Source organism: Microcaecilia unicolor, chromosome 4 (genome assembly GCF_901765095.1).
Source record: "Microcaecilia unicolor chromosome 4, aMicUni1.1, whole genome shotgun sequence".
Lineage (NCBI taxonomy): Eukaryota > Metazoa > Chordata > Amphibia > Gymnophiona > Siphonopidae > Microcaecilia > Microcaecilia unicolor.
The window spans coordinates 77,245,179-77,257,543 of record NC_044034.1 but is presented as its reverse complement, the minus strand read 5'-3'; the positions used below and the strand labels follow the sequence as shown (position 1 = coordinate 77,257,543).

Genomic DNA, 12,365 nt, shown 5'->3' with positions numbered 1-12,365 from the left:
GCCCAGCAGTCAGCAAGATGCTGATTGCCACCAGCTGAATATCGAGCCTGTGTGTGTCCATTCCTGGTCTACTCAAATTATGGCACCAAGAAGCTTACACGTGATGAACATGCCATCTGATCACTGCGTACATATCACAGCGCAATTTTATTAAAAACCTTTACCATAGCTACACAAAGCAACCTTTATAAAATTAGCCCTGTAGTGAGCTTTTCCATGACAGGAGAACTTGAAGTATACCTGTGAATGTGTGAGCAAAAGGAGGGTTATTATCAGCAGTTCAGGGAAACCCAACTTCATAATCACTCTACTAAATTGCCTAGCAGTCACTGAATTTATAATCGTAGTTTTGCTGACTTACAAAACCTCTATGACGCTCAGCAGCAAAACGATCCCTCAGATAGCAAACCTTACGTTTATGTCTCAGCGTCTGAGAAAACATTACGTATCACTTAGCGAGTCAGCAGGTTTTGACACTGTGTAGAATTAAAATACAAACAAACTGATCACACACATCTTTATACTATTAAAAGCCTGATTTTTTACAGGATGCCTATGTGAGGGGTCCAGAAAGGCACTATTTTATCTCTGTTCCATCTACAACTACAACCAACACAAGAACATCAGAAAAATCGCCAAACATTTTTTTCTAGATTAATCACCTCCCCACAATGACAATGAAAACTGTTAGAGAGCCAGCAAATCAAACAGTCCAATAAAACCAACAGCAGGGCTCAATTTTATATCACAACATCAGAAATTCACAAATTATATTCTATTCAAGTCCCCACTCCCCAATTCCTCTACCCCATTCCCTTACTATGAAAAAAAAAATAGGTATCAGGGAGGACCTGGACTCCTATAGTCCTCCCTGACAACAAATTCCATAACACCCCCCCCCCCCAGCCATCATCACACCCTCAAAATTCCCCCGAGACCCATACCATTTCCTTATAACATCCTAGAATCTTAAAATAGGTTCCCAGATCCAGGCCCATTGGCCCACAAATGCCAGTGAACAAATATTCATAATCTCTGAAGAAGGAATTAATTGTTTCTGTACTCCATACATGCACAACACCACCCCTGCTCTGCCTAAACTACGCCCCTCGGACACTTGCAGATTGCATAAAAGAAGGCATATGCCCCAGTTCACATGCGGTCACACAATTTTGTAAAAGCCCTCATGTGAGTAAAAACAGGTGTGGAGTGGAGGAGTAGCCTTATGGTTACTGCTGTGGCCTCAGAAACAGTAGAACTGGGTTCAATTCCCACTGCAGCTCCTTGTGACTCTGGGCGTCACTTAACCCTCCAATGCCCCAGAAGGGCGAAGAAAATGATAAAGGGGATGGGACAACTTCCCTATGAGGAAAGGTTAAAGCGGCTGGGGCTCTTCAGCTTGGAGAAAAGACAGCTGAAGAGAGATATGATTGAGGTCTATAAAATAATGAGTGGAGTGGAAAGGGTAGACATGAAGCATCTGTTTATGCTTTCCAAAAATTCTAGGACTAGGGGGCATGCGATGAAGCTACAAAGTAGTACATTTAAAACAAATTGGAGAAAATCTTTCTTCACTCAACGTGTAATTAAATTCTGGAATTCGTTGCCAGAAAATGTGGTAAAACCTTTAAAAAGGTTTGGACGGCATCCTAAAGGAAAAGTCCATAGACCATTATTAAATTGGACTTGGGGAAAATCCACTATTTCTGGGATAAGCAGCATAAAATGTTTTGTACTTTTTTTGGATCTTGCCAGGTATTTGTGACCTGGATTGGCCACTGTTGGAAACAGGATGCTGGGCTTGATGGACCTTTGGTCTGTCCCAGCATGGCAATACTTATGTACACAATAAGTACCTATATATAATATGTAAACCGCTTTGATTGCAACTACAGAAAGGCAGTATATCAAATCCCTTAACTTATGCAAAAAGCTTTATAAATTTAGCTCCTAAATGTATACAAAAATAGCTTTATCCATACAAAAATAGCTTTATGCCGTATGCATCCCATAGGTGTCACTATGGGGATGCAAATGCATCTCCAAAATCTTCATTACATCCCCAGTGAAAGCCAGACTCGAGAGCCCCAAGTCCCCTGACATATCTGAACTGTTCAACTAGGTCTGGGGACTTGGGGCTTTCCCCAATTCTTGGAGAGGGCTTTGGTGTTGGTTGGGCAGCAGATATCCTCCCCAATTACTGCTTCCCGTGCCGACTCTGTGGTTCTAAATGGTGGCCACGAACTCTTGCAAGACTACTGAGTGGGGGAGCAGCCACCATTTTCATTCTCTGAGCTGGAACAGGCAGCAGCAACTGGGGATCACTGCTGCCTGAGGGAGAGGGGTGCTGCATGATGGGAAGGGAGAGGGGGAAATACTGCACTTGAATAGGAGGGGAGGGAAGGGAAGGAAGAAGGGAAAAGGGTGCACTTTGGATATGAGGGCAGGGAAAGGAGAGAGGGAAAGGCTGCATATGAATGGAAGGGAAAGAAGGGAAATACAGATGGATGAGATGGAAGGGAAGGGAAAAAGGGGGGGGAAGGGTGCACATGAATGGAATGGAAGGGAGGGAAATGCATATGAGTGGGATGGAATGGAAGGGAAGAGAAGGGAAGGGAGAGGGAAAAATGCTGCACTTGGACAGGAGAAAGGAGTAGGACAGGTGGCTCTATCCAAAACCAAGGGAGATGTGTCGATTTCAGAACCTTTATTGAAGAACATTCAAATGACTCAATAAAGCTGCTGTGTTTCGGTGCAAAATGCGCCTGCATCAGGAGTCTTATGAGTGAAGTCAAACACCTGGCGTTTATATGATGCCAGGAGTAATGATCAATTAAAAACCCAGAAGTAGGCGCTAAGCCTGCAGTCGAATACAGAGTACCTTTTTAAAATTTTAATGTTCTTCAATAAAGGTTCCGAAATCGATACGTCTCCCTTGGTTTTGGATAGAGCCACCTGTCCTACTCCTTTCTCAGACTACTTTCGTAGGAATCACTGCACCTCCACTGTACGTGTTTTTTTGCGCACTTGGACAGGAGGGCAGGAGAGGGGGAAATGCTGCACATGGAATGGAGAGGGAGGAAATGCTGCACTTGGATCAGGAGGGCAGTGAACTGAGGGGAAATGCTGCACTTGGATAGGCGGGCAGAGAGAGGGGAAAGAGCACATGGATGGAATGGAAGGGAGGATGAAAGGCTGCATATAAAGGGAAGAGGGGAAATGGTGCTGCACATGAAGGAAGGGGAAGAGGGGAGACAGGCACATGAAGGAAAAGCTAGTTAGATCTGAGAAGGAGGCAGAAAAACTGAAGAAAGCTGAATGTGAAAGAACAGTGCCAAATAGACATAAGGCAGGAAGTGAAGAAAGGAGGTGAGCAAAAAAATAAATGAAATGGAAAGAAGGCCCTGGAAACCGTTAAGAGCACAGACAGTGGAAAGCAGAACCAGAGATTAGGAACAAGATTAGAATAATAAAATCAGACAACAAAGGCAGGCAAAATTATTTTATTTTCAGTTTAGTGACTGAATTATGTTGGTTTTGAGAGTTTACAAATGTCTTTATTTTGCACTGTACAGGACAGCATGTATTTCTATTTCTATGGTGTTGTTTGACATGCAGAATCTGGTATCTCTGCGTTCAGTTTTTGTCTGCAAGATATTTGCAGTTCTCTATTTTGAATCAGGTGAGAGTCACGTTCTGCATCTGCAACGGAGGTGAAGGATTCCGCTGGCATGTGGTGTCTGTGTAGGATTATGTAACAGTCCATCTTGTTCCAGTTTCCCAATAGCAGGTTATTTTGGTGCTTTATGGCCTGGCTTCATTGGTAGATTAGGGCCATTATGATTGGGTAAGTTTTCTGTATAGGATTTGAGTGCTTTTTTACAGGGTTTTGTGTTATTTTTCAAAGTTGTCTGGCCTATTTGAAAAATAAAAATGCAAATGATGAGGACTAGTGGAGTCTCCACTACTGGTGGAGCAGTACTGGGCACACCCAGCCAGTTGGGTTTTCATTATTAATTCTACCCACCCCTCCCCTACCCCCTCCTTGTGGGTTGGAGGATGGAGGTAGCCTGCCTCTCTCCTCTTCCTTCGATGCCACAAAATGGTGGTGCCCAGCCCTGCCCAGTGTATCCTGGGATGTGCTGGGCGGGGCTACACACTATATAAGGGAGGATTACTACTACTACTACTACTTAGGATTGATCACTGGACCACCAGGGACCCTTTGCTGGGGGATTGGGGGGGGGGAGGCTGGAGACCCACCGGATCTCCAGCCCTCCCTGAACCTAGGGAGGGGGATCGTCGGGGGGACCGGCAGTCCAGCGGACCTCCAGCCCCCCTGTCGCAGGGAGGGGGATTGGTCGCCCACTGGGCCACCAGGGGCTGTTTGGACATGTTGGGGGGGGGCTGGAGACCCACCGGATCTCCAGCCCTCCCTGAACTTGGGGGGGGGAGGGGGATCGTCGGGGGATCCGGAGGTCCACCGGACCTCCAGCCCCCTGTCGCTGGCAGGTTTGCTTTGTTGGGGGGAATGGGGGCCTGCCAGCATGCAACTGCATGCTAGACAGGGCTCACCATTCCTCCCCAATGATCTGCAAACCCTAATGCCAGCTCAGAGCTGGCGTAGGGTTTGCCGCAACCAGCAATCTAATCTTTGGCGCGCTGGCCGCTGATCATTGGGGATGAATCTGTTTAGCCCTGTTTAGCATGCATTTGCATGCTAGTTGTGTTCAGAGCCCTCGAGTGCATTGTTTAACACGCTCAAGAGCTCTGATCATGGGGCGGTAGCAAACGCCGGTGCTAGTATGGCGCTAACAGCCTCTAGCGCCGGCGTTTGCTTCTGATCATCCCCCTGTCAGGCATTTCCTTGTCTATGTTAACTAAGGAAAGAAAGGTCAGTTCTTTGTAACAGCTTAAAACATAACATGCACCACCTGCTGGCCAAACTGGAGAAATGCACTTCAAGATTTAAATTAAGGCAATTTTACAGGCTTAAAAACACACTGTTCTGTCACATACCCATTGTAACTAATCTATTTATTTCAGTCTTTTGCTTGACAGGATTTTGGGAAGAAAGGTGGGAAAGCAGAGGACAAGGATGGCTTAAAAAGGACAAACTTTTTGCAACCACTCTTTTCCCCCGTGACAATAAGTACACACAGCAATTAATAGGCATATTCACAATCAATTGCAACATTAACATTCCTACATGCATAGAATGCACACCTAAAAAAATGCCCCCAAATCAGGAAAAAATGTGTTTTAAAGAAGCACAAACCAAACTCGTTTGTTCTAAGCCTTGTTTCTTGTTAGCTATGGACAGGAATTGGTATAGGAGAGGCTGTAGGAAACTGCATGAACAGAAAGAATTAGTAAAAAAAAAAAAAAAAAAAAGTACAGAGAAGGGTGACCAAAATGATTAAGGGGATGGAACTCCTCTCATATGAGGAAAGGCTTAAGGAGATGGGGATTCTTCAGCTTGGAAAAGAGGAGAGATATGATAAAGATCCTGAGTGGAGTAGAACTGGTAAATGCAAATTGACTGTAACTCTTTCTAAAAGTGAAAACATTGGACACACCATGAAAGTTACAGTAATGCTTTTACAACAAAATAGAAAAAAAAAAAATTCTTGTCATTCATTCAATGCATAAGCTTTGGAACTCATTAACAGAGGATGTGGTAAAAGCACTTAGCATATCAGTTTGGATAACTTTATAAAGGAAAAAGTCCATAAACCTAAGGTAGATCTGAGGAAAATCATTACTTATACTTTGAAGATGGCAGTATGGAATCTTGCTACTTTTTGGTTTGCAATATACTTGCGACATATATTGGCCAATGTTAGAAACAGAAAACTGGTATAAATGGACCTTCAGTCTGACCCAGTATGGCTATTCTAGTATTCTTATGAGATGAAGCCAAGATAAGCAATGAAACAGATGGACAATGGAGGTAAGAAGGGAGGGAGAGAGAGAGAGGAGAAGACAAAGGGGTACTTGAGAGAGAAGGGGACATTAGAGAGAAAGAAGAGACTTGAAAAGAAGAAGGTGGATGAAGTGATGGAGATCAGGTGAGAGGGAAGTATGGAACTGAAGGAAAACCACAGTGGACTAGCAGGGAGATGGGAGGAAAGACAGGATGGATATTTAGAGGGTCATTTACTAATTATTAGTGTGCTCTGGTGAACAGGGGTCAGAGGAATAAAATGGCAATGTGACAGATAATGTACATTAATGATCGCTAAATGCTTCCCCAACCACCAGCAGCTATGGAAAGTGATTCCCACTGGAGAAAAAAAAAGGTATAGTCATTGATTCGTTACATTCATCTGAGGCTGTCAGAGGCTGGCGAGTACTATTTTTATTCACATTTTGGGGGTGGGGTGGGAGGGGATTATCCCTGAATCCCTCCAGTGGTCATTTAGGGCACTTTATTGTATCTTATTCATTGTAAAAACAGGTCTAGACCAAAGCAAAGTTTTTGCCCTAGATGTTTTGGTTTTGTTCCATTATGGCTGTAAAATGTCCAAGCATTTCAAAGGTGGGATTAGGACAGGCTTAGGGCGTGCCTAAGTGTTAGGCAAGCCCTAAACCCATCCTAATCCCACCTTTGAAACTCCCCCAACACAGTGGCGTAGGTAGGGGCAGTCGCTCCCCAAACAGATTTTCAAAGAAAATGGCGCCTATGTGCCACAGGTTAAGCGTCTTTCCAGTCCCTGAAGGAACCGCGAGCTTGTTTCCCATCCCTGACCTGCCCCTCGCTTATTGGTTCATGCCGTATACTGCCTGTCTGCCTCCCCGATCCCGACTTGGCTGTGAAGTAATTAAAAGTAAGAAAAGAAAGCCACGCGTGGGGTCATGGCTCTGTTGCACCACTGCCGGTTTCCTCCCCTTCCCTGACCTGCCCCTCGTTTATTGGTTGGCGCCGCAACTGCCTCCCTGACTACTTGGCTGTGAAGTAAAAGTAACAAAAGAAAGAAAGCCAGGTGCAGGGTCATAGCAGCAGCTCTATGTGCGCCGATGCCGGTTTCCCAGGGCGCCTATTTTACAAAAGTCTGCTCCCCCTGACCTCAAAACCTGGCTACACCTCAGCCCCAACACACCCCTTTGTGATTTGGACACACTGCAGACGAAATGCATAGACAGACGTCTACAAAACAGGTTTTGAAAATACCGATTTGGATGTTTTGAGAAGAAATCCGTCCAAACGGTGCTTTATGACACTTTTGGATGTTTTTCTCTTTCAAAATTGAGCCCTATAGTAACCTATGAAACTTTGTAAGTCTAAGTGCTTTCAAAGTGAGTCCCTTTGTGAATCAGGGATGTGCACAGGGTTTGTGTCACTTGAACTTTTTTTTCCAGTTCAATACAGATTCACTTTAATATAAAATTAACAGGTTAATTAATAGGTTAATGTACATTAAATTGATTTAGCATGCACTAAACAAATGCACCCTACTGAATGCAAATCCCTATTGTGAATGAAACTATAATTATAGTAAAATGAAAAATATATCTGTATTTGAAAAGGTACAAATTACAGAGCTATATAGAGGGCCTCATTATCCCACTGATAACAGAGTCAACAGAAAGCAGAATTTTTCTCTACCATGTCAAAATGTTATGTCATTCAATACAGACAACAGAAGGCAGCACACAGGTTCCCACCCCTGCTTTGCATGCCCAATGCGATCTCTGTTGGATTAAGCATTACTCTTAGAGAGGGAACGTTTAGAAGGTCATTTCCAAAGCTATTTCTGCAGGTACAACAGTGCTCTGGACACAGAAATGGGCTTTAATAAAGTCACCTGCCCTATGTGATGGTAAAGAAAGACAGACAACACATGAGGGCAGATAAAGGCCAAGTCGCCCATCCAGTATCTCCTTCTCCCCCTAAGAGGTGCCACATGCTTGAATTCAGACAAAGTCTATCTCCACCATCTCTACCCGAGAGGCCATTCCGTGTATCCACCACCCTTTCTGTAAAAAAGTATTTCCTTAGGTTACGCCTGTGCCTCAAACCTTTTATCTTCATCCTATGCACTATCATTCCAGACTTTCCTTTTAATTGAGAGACTTGCCTCCTGTGCATTTATGCCACGGAGGTATAAATGTCTCAATTATATCCCTTCTCTCCCACCTTCCTTCCAGAGTATACATACTGAGGTCTGTTCCCATACGTTCTATGATGGAGACCATTGACCAATTTTGAAATCACCTTCTGGATTTTTGAAGGTGCAGTTTACAGACTTGTATACAATACTCTAAATGAGGTCTCATCAGAGATTATACAGAGGCATTATCACCTCTTTTATTCCTACTGGACATTCCTCTTTCTGTGCAACCTAACATCCTTCTGGCTTTGGCCATCACCTTTTCTACCTGTTTGGCCAGCTAAAGATCGTCAGATATGATCAACCCTGAGTCCCGCTCTTCTTTCGTACACAGAAGTACTTCACCCTACAGTATACCACTCTCTTGAATTTTTGCATTAAAAGTTATGCACATGTAGCATGTATGCATGTGATTTAATTTGCAGTTTGAGATGTTTGTAATTAGGCACATACTTTTGAATTTTCCAAGGCATTCACATATTTTACTTGAAAAAAGTATGTATATATGTGCAAATACCCCCTAATATGGAATGTGCAGTTATAGAATAGGACCACTTATGCAAGTAACTTAATTACTTTATTGGCACTAATTTGTAATTATGCACTTAGTTATGCTCCTATTCTATAAAGCAGGCATGCAACTCGTCTAGCACAGTGGTCTTCTCTAATTTTTATGTTGGAGTCACTCTGGATCCAAGTGAGCTGAAGAAGAGCCACCAAATATCTTCCCATTCGAGGCCTCAACACTGCTGATCAGAGTATATCAATGACATCCAGCCCACCAGCCTGCCTTCAAAAACTTTTATCGTGTAGAGTGGAGGAATAGCCTAATGGTCAGTGCAGCGGCCCGAGAACCTGGGAACTGGGTTCGATTCCCACTGCAGCTTTGGGCGCAGCCATTTGCACCAACTGAAAGTGAAAGTGCCTTGGTGCTTTGTAGCTTTTACTATACGAGACATGGGGACCCCTGACGCAGGTGCTAGTCACCGAAACATGGCCCGTGTTGGGTCTTTTTGTCAAGGCTCATTCATTAAAGAACTGTGTTCCATTTTTAAAGGCCCGTGGTGCTGTTATTTTTTTGTTTTGACTTTAGTTTGTACTTCGTTCCCTCTCTTTTGTTATATGCACCTAAATTAAGTGCATGTCCCCATTATTCTATGACAACTAACGTCAATTTTAGGAATGCCCCATTACGCCCATGCCCCTCCCATTTTCATGCCCCCTTTCTCCAATTGTGCATAAATTTTAGGAGTGGATCTTGCACCTAACATTATGGGCATAAATGCCAATTAAATCTAATTAATTCCAATAATTGCTTGTTAAAAAGCCAATTATTGACACTAACTGGCTTATTCAGTTAAACTGCATGCACAAATTGGGTACACACCAAAATTTGTGCATGCAATTTTTGGCAACTTATATAGAATTCGGGGGCATAGTCCCTTTGTTAGGGTTCTGGGTGTTTGTCCTAATAGTGAGCCCTTAGGCCATCGCTGGCTCCAAACCCTGGAGATAGGGGAACTCCATGGACGGCAGACAGAGTCACCTCCAGACCTGTTTGGATACTGGATGTCCAGCAGAAGAACCACAGAGATAAAGACTGGAAAACAGGAGACTGGACCTCAGGAACAGAGCTGCAAGCTGGACCTCAGAAACAGCTGAAGACTGGAACTCACGAACAGTGCTGGGGCCAAGCAACTCACAGCAGAAGAGCAAACGTTATGAAGGCAATGCATGAGTATCCCACAATTCCTTATAAAGGCCCTCACTGATTATGTCATGGTCTCTGGTGCCCAGGAATGAGGCTTGGACCACACTGAAGGAGGCAACAGGGCATCAAGAGGTGGCTAGACTGCTGAAACACCAGATTGAGGCTTGAATAGTCCCTGGAATGAGGCTACAATGCTATGTAATCAGAATGAGCTTGGAACATAGGGAAAATGGCAGCAAAGGCATCAGTGCAGGGAGGAGGCAGTCCAGGTAAGCCACAGAGCCTAACCACAAAAAGGAAAGGCGAGTGTGGACTGTGATACAATCTTATTTTTGAGATGCTAAGTGCTCCCATGTTAACTCTGCATTAGCCATTTTGCATGCAGCAACATTTCCATGCCCATTCACCATCCACAACACACCCCTCAAAAAAAGTTTAAAAACTCAATGCATGAGTTAGTGTGCGTTAACAGGCAAAATATTGCAACATGCTGTACAGGTTTTGTGGTAGCCTGGTTTTTGCAAATTAAGCATGCATTAGGGTTTAACACCCTTTAGTAAAAGGACCCCTTAGATTATAAACCCTCTAGAGACAGAGAAATGTCCAGTGCACCTAAATGTAACTCACCTTGAGCTACTGCTGCTGAAGAGATGTGTGCTAAATCCAGAGTCAAATAAAAGTTTTGTTTAATTCAACGTGTCCGATCTTTTAGACAGTTAAGCTGTTTTCATCACATATCCACCAATCTGTCTTTTTTCCCCTAGCCTCTGATTTCAACTTCTGGAAGCACCACAGACCATTTACTTATCATTTAATACACACCACAGACGCCAACCTTTCTAAATGACTGGAGATGCCAAACAATACAAACTGCCCCTCTTTGGGCAAATGAAGGAGCTTGCTCAATGTTAGACATGCTCAATATGCACTGAGCTGGCTCCTATGATAGACTCAAAGGACTGGGATTACGGGGGCTGTGGTGTGGAGGATCTGCTCTGTGTATATTTCTAGGAGATCCATCAGGGTCCAAATGGTAACATCACTGGAAACCCCACTCTGACATTGGAATACCAAATCAATGACAAGGACCCACAGGAGAATGCATGTGTATGCACTTGCCCCTCCACAGTCCACTGATATTAGCATACTTCAGCTACATCAAAAATCTACAGGTGTGTGGTACGTTTGGAGACAATATAACCTGCTAACTAAATGTAAGTAGCGATATACCATTACAGTAGTGTTGGGATGCATCACAACACCTATGAAAAACTAAAAGCTGGTTTTCATTGTAATGCATCATCTGGCTACTGGGGGATTGTTTCTTTCTGGTCTGGAGGGATCACTGACATGTAGATGTTACCAGTCCTGCATTTATGATCTTCTGTGCTACACTTCTCTTTATTTTTCTTTTGTAAACTGCCTTGATATGGAAAGTATATCAAGTTCTGAATAAAATGAAATAAAATCAATGCAATACACAGAATAAAGATTCATTGATTTCTGAAACAGTGTATATGACACCTAACATAAGAAGGTCTAGCTTAACATTCTTTTTGTCTAGAATAACACACCTCTGTTTTTTGTTTGTTTGTGGGGGGGGGGGGGGGGGGTTCAGATTGGCTACAGTCCAGACTGTCTGTTGTCTCATGCAACTCTATTCCCCAGTCAAGTCAAAACAGACTTTCCTCACATACAAAGAATTTAAAACCCAAAGGATTTATACCAAACTCTCTAATTAGGCCTGGCTTCTTGCCATAAGCTCAAAAGTAGTGATAAAATCTTTATTGGATGAACACACATAAAAAGATTTACAGCTTGATTCAGCAGCTAAGCAACTCCTACAGTATCCTCTCAAAAATGTGTGAACAGTGACAGTTTTTCTATCCTGAACAATGTTTCCCCACCCCCACCTCTGCAGTTATACATTGGGGAGCTATGCACAGGCTATCCAACTAGGACTATTTGCATGAAGAGACCACACAAGCATAGCAGGATTCTGTATAATGTTTACCATCTCAGGGGGTATGTATTATTAGGGATGTTTGTTCACAAGAATTTTCTCATTTTGTTTCATTTCAGTTTTTGCAATAAAATGAAAGAAAAAAAAATAAAATCTTATTTGTTTTTATTTAAAAATGAATATTAAGGCTGACCTCACCACTGCAAACAGAAGAAATCCCTGCAAGCCCTCCCCCCCCCCCCCCCCCCCGAGTTTTTTTTACTGATAAGTTTTCATAAGGCAAGAACGATCCCTGGTTATTGTTGCTCAACTGGTGCCGTGACTACCAACAGTGCCATTTGCAATTGTGGCACTGTGTTTATCTTAGTTCTTTGGGCAATTTTCTTTTCTAGGGAAGGTATTACAATATCATCATACGCTGATCATATTTTTCTTCGTTGCCTGGTGATAGAGACTTTGTTTTGAGCTCTATTAAATACTATATTTCCTATATTGATAACTGAGCAATTAGACATTTTTAATGTTTGAATAAACAAAGGACTAAATGAGCCCTTTTACAAAGCAGCAGCAAGCCCAC

General features: G+C 43.2%; 1 long non-coding RNA gene across 1 annotated transcript; it reads right to left on the bottom strand.

The window, feature by feature from the left end:
- Window positions 1-6,573: 6,573 nt before the first annotated feature.
- LOC115468565 lies at window positions 6,574-7,222 on the bottom strand. The gene is made up of 3 exons (XR_003941887.1): window positions 7,104-7,222; window positions 6,933-6,935; window positions 6,574-6,616 (listed from the first exon to the last, which is right to left on the bottom strand). It is a non-coding gene; the product is annotated as an uncharacterized LOC115468565 (long non-coding RNA).
- Between the last annotated feature and the right edge of the window lie 5,143 nt (window positions 7,223-12,365).